This window comes from Ctenopharyngodon idella, chromosome 14 (genome assembly GCF_019924925.1).
Source record: "Ctenopharyngodon idella isolate HZGC_01 chromosome 14, HZGC01, whole genome shotgun sequence".
In the NCBI taxonomy this organism is placed as follows: domain Eukaryota; kingdom Metazoa; phylum Chordata; class Actinopteri; order Cypriniformes; family Xenocyprididae; genus Ctenopharyngodon; species Ctenopharyngodon idella.
Genome location: NC_067233.1, coordinates 13,660,806 through 13,667,810, shown reverse-complemented (window position 1 = coordinate 13,667,810; position 7,005 = coordinate 13,660,806). Strand labels below are relative to the sequence as shown.

Sequence of the window (7,005 nt, the reverse complement as noted above, 5' to 3'; positions counted from 1 at the left end):
CATGTTTAATCAAACAAAGCTTTTCCAATCTTGTTTATTCTGGCTACAGTGATAGTATGATAGGGATAGGGATTTCCTGGAATGAGAGTGTTATCTACTTCTACTGCAGGGTGTATTTGGAGTTTTCTGCGCCCTCTGGTTTTTAGATGGAGAAGCATTTACTACTGATCACAGAGCCGTACAGCTTTGACAAGCTGCGCATAAAATAATCGCAGCCTTTGCCAAATCGCGTGAGGTTTAATTGTGCAGTCCTATAAATAAAGCATGTATACAAGTATATTATATCACCTTAACATTAAACCTTAAACCATTAACATCACCCCAAACACAACTTTTATGTAATGGGAATCCTAAACAAATATGCTATTTTTTTCTTGGTTTTACCCAGAATGATTACTAAAACATTTTTTGAGATATTGCAGGATGTAATGGTTTAGTTAGCATGTGTGTGTGTGTTCTTGTCTTTGTTTTTCACTTTCATGTCTTTTATTTTGGAGTTACAATCTTGTCATGTCTTTTATTTTGAAGATTCTTTTTTTTTCTGTATTATTGTTTCCACTTTACAAATTACTCTTGTCTTTAGGCCTGGTAGTGGATTATACTGAACATTTGGTGAGTTGCACTTTTTATTTTATTTTTGGTTTTATTTGAAACTCTAATTCTGGTTTTTATTTTGATTCTGGTTGTGATTCGGGTTCTGGTTTATGTTCAAGGCCCCTTTTCCTCATCAAGTTATGTTATTGCAGTTAAGTTTTTCCTCTATAATTGTTGAATTAAAATTAATTGATTCAGTTTTTGTTGTGTAACCTTGATGCATTAGGTCCTCTCTTCATCACACCTTGCTGAATTTGTTGCTCACGGCACCTTATAAAATAAGCATTCTGAAGAAATGTTGTTCAACACCTTTCCCAGTGTTTTTGGCCTCTTTTGATTATATAGAGATAATGACTTTGTGTGTGTGTTATTGGGTAAGATTTGTATTATATTGTTTGGTGTTACCAATCTGTTAAACACGGAGAAGAAAAAATAAAGCACCTTTGATGCTGATAATAAATTTTATAATTTCATACTTGAGTGCTAAGCATATGTACAGTAGACACACAAACAGAGAGATCAATTTAAGCCAAGAACCAAAGGAGCAAGTTGTTATTTTTTAACGCTAGCTTCTTCAATAAGTTGAAAAATTTTTCACACAGGCAAAGAAAGTATGATGTGAAGTAAGGTTTTTAACATTGTGTATAAAAGATGTTTAGCACACCTTAATGCATGAGGTGCGTTTTTTTTAACCTCACCTTATTCAGAACTGAGAGAGTGAATGTTTTCACTGTGCCTGTGTTTGTATGTAAGAGGCTGAGAATGAGTGTTTTTAGAGACACATTTCCTGTAAAGCTGTTAAATTTGTTCACATTAAGTAGACACATTCAGTATTTATTAACCATTTCCGAGAGCTGGAAAGAGCATTCATGATTCAGAAAACAAAAAAAAAACAACAACATAGAGCACCCTCTCTCCTTCCCCTCCGAAGTTTATGGATAAATCACAGCCTTTGATGAGAAACTTATGATTGATTTCTCCCAGCTATATTGATCAGTTCTAGAATATTGAGATTTTCTGGTAGCCAATACGGTATGTGTTGAATTCATTTCAGACGTTTCAGACAATATTTTTATTGTTATTATACTAATAATATTTATTAAAATAGGTTTCCACTGCACTGTTCAGTGGGAATTCATGCATCGAGAAGGCAATACTAAATTCAAAATGTGATTACATTCCTTGAACACCAATGCTTATTCACACAGCTCTCTGTCTTTCCCACTCCTACACATTTATTTATTTTCTCTGTAGCAAAGATAAAGGGCTGAACCACTAAACCTCTCTCATTTACTCTGTAATTTAATGACAACTTAAAGTTCATAGAAAACAATATATGCCTCCCAAACATTTTCAATTTCTTCCTAATTAAAAATAGATTATCTTGGAGTCTGACATTTATTATAATCATCGTCACTGACTTAAATAAACTAATGTAAAAATCCATAATCCTTTATGACACAACAGTGATTTGTTTATGGGCAAGTATATGAGCTGGAGGCTGGCTGATCAATAACAGAGAATCAGAGCAAGAAGGTTATCACGTTTAATGTGTTTTTTTTTTTTTTTTTTTTTTCCCCACTTTTAATCCTGTAGTAAACTAGCAAAACTGGATGCACAAAGAATTACTACTAATCCACAAATCAAAAACAAATTCCTTCTTTGATCACAACTTTTTCTAAATCTTTCCATTTGCAAGTAAGTGCGTCTTTCACAACAAAAAGAAGTCTATTTGTTTTTTTTTTCTTGCTCTTGTTTTGTGGTGCATTATTAAAGTGTGATTCTCATTTTTAAAAATGTAGCTAAACAAACAGCCTGAACATGACAAATAAATATTATTTAAGAGAGGCGTCTTAATGTCTTATTGATGAGCGTCACTTCAGAGACACATACCAAGAGATTTATGCTGAATGTAGTTTTGATTTCCATTGTATGTGTGTGTTTGGACCCATATAGAGCATCTCAGGCTTTGCCCGGAAAACCTCATTAAGCTTTAATTCATCTGCGTATCCTATTTCTAAAATAGAGGATTGATTTTTACTTAGTGCGGCAGACCATAAATAATTCTATTTCAAATCTTTTTTTTTTTCTTTCTTTCTTTTTTGAGTGAGTGAGAGAGAGACTGTTTGTCTAAGTTTACAACTTTTGCTGAGCATAAAAACTAGAAACACTATATTCTGAAATATATTTTCAAAGTCTTTATCATTGTGTGCTGCGTCTCCTTGAACACAGCAAGAGCCCGCAAGCTCATCTTCTATTTGTCTGGCTATGAACAGCTGTCAATCATCTGTGCTTGGACGAACAGGTAGATCTCAGAGAGGGGACAGTGGGGTCAAGGTTAACTGTCTTACTGTAATGCTTTTGTTTAAAGCGAAGCCTAAGATAATTTCCCCCATTCTGTAAATCTACCCTGGCTCCTTAGTTCTCGTCTCTTTGCCCTCATTAATTTCTTATGAGTTGACGTTGGAATAGCCTGTGTGTGTGTGTATGTGTGTGTGTGTGTGTGTGTGTGTGTGTGTGTGCACGCACATTTCTGTATATGTGTGAAGTGTAAATGAAAAATATGCTGAACGCATCATGTGAGGCCAGTTCTTTTCATTTTTCAAGGTAGGCTAAATTCATAATTAATTTGGCGTAACTGCAGAAAAACTGTTTCAACAGGAAAACAGATTACCTTTATGAAATCATGGTTTAACAGTAAAATGATCCAGTTGATGTTATTTGCCTTATCAGGCCAGTGCTGAATTGTCATGACATTCTACATTTGTAACATTTATACTTATGTTATAATTTGTTGTAAACATTTAGTTTTGTTTTATGTTTGCAACACATATGCTTACCTAAGCTTACGCTACTCATATATCCTACATCATAAGATATAGGAGGGTCAGAGGTCACCCTTCCGCCTAAACTAGACTCGCACAGCCGTTGCCGGAAGCCAGTGATTACAGTTTATTAGGGGTGTAAATCGGACGGTTCGTCAGGATTCGATACAATATCGATTCTCATAGCCAGCGATACAATATTTTCCGATACCTCAAAAAGTTCTGCGATACGATTACGATACAATTCGATTCGATTCAGGGGTATATCGATCAATATTTCGATATTATGATATTATGTGCCTATTTTGCACTACCACTTTCATTTTTATTAAATCACAACTGCAACCAAATTTTTTAACATAAACAAGTATTTCAAAATTTCACATCATACACCCTGATTGGAACATCCACAAATAAAAAATTCACACAGTAATCTAATGGCAGCTTATGACATGACAACAGTCAAGAAAGTATTTTAGGCTTCTGTGCTAAAATGTTTGACATTACCAAAAAACTGATAAACAAAGAAATTTTGTATATATTATGTATATATTGTAGGCCTATATTCTATAAAATTAAAAGACATTTCTTTTAAATGTATAGCGCAGCTTTTTAATGAAGCAACAACATATTATAGGTAGGACAGAACAAGACAGGCTATTAATATTCTTAAATTGTGCAAAAGTATTATAAAGGCTCCAATACACAGCGGCATAAAGCACTTATGCGCATCCCGTGTGCAGAATGATGCGCTTGAAACAACACAGTGTCACAGCGCGCAGCGCTCCTACGCAGCAGTTTATTGAGCATTTTCTTTTAACACTTCATTTCAGTTACTGTGTGTGTGTAAAGAACGATTCATAGCGCTCTATTCTCCAGTGTTGTGATCTAACTAACAGACGCTGTTTGAGATGTGTGTGCGCTGCTTTTTGCAAGGCTTTAAACACAAGCAAATTATGTACTTTCGTGAAGATTCAGCACTGGCTCGATCGGGACAGTGACACTTCCATCTACTGTCCCGAGCGTCTTTCACAAGTTCTGAAAGGTAGTTTAAACCAGAATGCACGCGTTGGCGATAATGCATAGACTGTCGTTGTGTGAAAATGTGGAGAGTGTTAAAACGAAGGTGCCTCTATAAATAACCCACAGGTATCGATTTTTTACACGTTACATCGATGCATCGTATCGTTAGACATCAGATCGATGTATTGGTCTATATCGATGTATTGTTACACCCCTATAGTTTATAAAGTTTTAAATATGGATATTTTTTCTTACAAAACCCATCACTTCGCTATAGAAGGCATTTATTAACCCACTGGAGTTGTATGGATTACTTCAAAAACGGCGTAAATTGATTACTTCAATTTACTTGCAATACAGTAACATTATAGTGGTATAAATTCCATCTAAATTTTATTTAAATTTAAAATAAATGTTTATTAGTTTAAAGAAACTTTATTTATTTGCAATGCAGTAACAGTATAGCTGTATAAATTCTTTTTCTTTCTTTCTAATTAATGCAGTAACATTATAGCTGTATAAATAAAAATGTTTTGTTTAAGGAAACTTAATTGCAATGCAGTGACATTATAGTTGTATAAATCATTTAAATATTTAGTTATTTATTGAGGAAACTTAATTTACTTGCAATGCAGTAACATTATAGGTGTATAAATAAATAATGTTTTTTTTTGTTTGTTTAAGGAAACTTAACTGCAATGCATTAACATTTATAACTGTATAAATCATTAAAAACATTCATTCATTTATTCAACTCCATTTTTAATGGAAAGTATATATTCTTTTCTGGTATAGAAAAAAAAAAAAAAAATGCAGTAGCTCCTAACTGCAGAACACGAGATCCAGGATCCAGATCCAGGGGGTGGAGACGGGTAGGTTTAGGGAAATGTAAAGTGGTAGGAGTTGGAACCATCCAGGTGGTGGAGATGGGTAGGTTTAGGGATCAAGGGGTGGAGACAGGTAGGTTTAGGGATATGTAAAGTGGGAGGAGTTTGATCTGGATCCAACCTCGCCCCCTGGATCTCGTATTCTGCAGTGAGGACCATCTCAAAAATTGTGAAAACATGGGCATAACCAGTGGCCTACAAATCTGAAATGTTGAACTAGCCCTGGTGTTTATTTTGATTATTGTCCATTTAAGAAGATAAGTAATCAAAAATGAGCTCCATCTGCAACAGCACTGTGTCCATTATCTTGGCTAAAGACACATGATATCAGACAATCAGTTAGGGTTGGTGTTTGATTGATTTTTACTCGCTCCGTCTGTTATCTAAAGTTCACTCATTTTTTTCCCCACTGCCACTGAGATTCTGCCTTTTCTCTTTTATTAACGGTGAACTGCTCACCTCTTGTCGTACCAACCTCCTCGACCGCGGACCTCTCCGCCTTTATCGGCGCCAAATCCAACACTTCATCCTCGGGTGAACGCCAAGCAATAACGGCAGGGGGAAATAACGGCGTAATCAAATCCTGTGCGAGGAGCGATCTGCCTCCTGTAACCCCGATGATTCCTTAATTTATTAGAATGGAGCTAAAGTGAAGGCAAGCCGAGAGCTGGAGAAGCCTCGAGAGATGTGCAAGGCGTTATAGTGTTTTATTGCTTCGAGTTACCTTTGAAAAGACCCTCATCCTTTTGCACTTAAAGTGTAAAAGGCAACTATTTCAAAAGAAAACTATTCCTTTTTTTGCGCTCCTGCCACTGTTGTGCTGTGGCCTGATTTATAGGGTTTTGTATGTTGTGGATCGATGAGTGAGACCTGTGTGCTGTATGGAATGTATTAAAATAAAAACAGCGAGGTTCCAAATGTGTCTGGAGATACACTTCTGTACACACAGGCCCACATGTTTGCACGCTTATGGGATTACACGTAATATATTATAGGACCCTGGGTATTGCGTTTAAGATATTGAGTTGTGCTTATGGGCAGCAGATTGCACAAAGAACATAAAAATAGGCAATGATCTCAGCAATCTCTAATGGTCTCATGTACTTTTATGTCTTCCCTGAGTCTTATAGACTTTGTGTCAATTTTAAGATGAAAGGAGTGACAGATCTTCGCAAATTCACATAATGCTGTCTTGAATTCCTATACATGCTCGCAATGTCTCCAAATACACTTTAGTGTGTTCTGTGTTGGTTGCTGGTCTTTAGTCGTGTGTAGGCTCTGAATACCCTGCTCCATACATCATGCAGACCCAAGAGGGAGACTTATTGAGTGGGTGTAATGACCAAACTCTGGATAATATCACTGCTAATTAGGTTTACTGTTAGTCTCGGGCCCAGAGCACCTTATGGGTCAGGGTCAGACTGGTCCTGAGAGAGGGAGAGGAAGGGGGAGAGACTAACAGGAGACTTGAATAATGAATTATTAAGCTGAGTCTGAGCATCTTCAGGTGTGCCATGTGCGTAACAAACCACAACAATAAGTCTTAGCTTAGGTGTGAAAAGAGCCTCCATTCGTCCTTACTCATCTGGTCCAGTCTCAGTCTCCACGGACCGCCCACATTCACTGCTCTGATGTGTAATGCATACGAAAGTCTTAAGGTGATGATACATGGGGTA

At 36.2% G+C, this 7,005-nt stretch overlaps 1 long non-coding RNA gene across 2 annotated transcripts in view; it reads left to right on the top strand.

Annotated features, from left to right (window-relative positions):
• Positions 1–317: 317 nt before the first annotated feature.
• The window catches only part of LOC127494791 (uncharacterized), a 131,657-nt gene continuing 124,969 nt past the window's right edge, over positions 318–7,005 (top strand). For both annotated transcript variants that reach the window (XR_007924973.1, XR_007924972.1), the window contains exon 1: positions 318–612. This is a non-coding gene — a long non-coding RNA (uncharacterized LOC127494791). The remainder of the gene's footprint in view (positions 613–7,005) is intronic.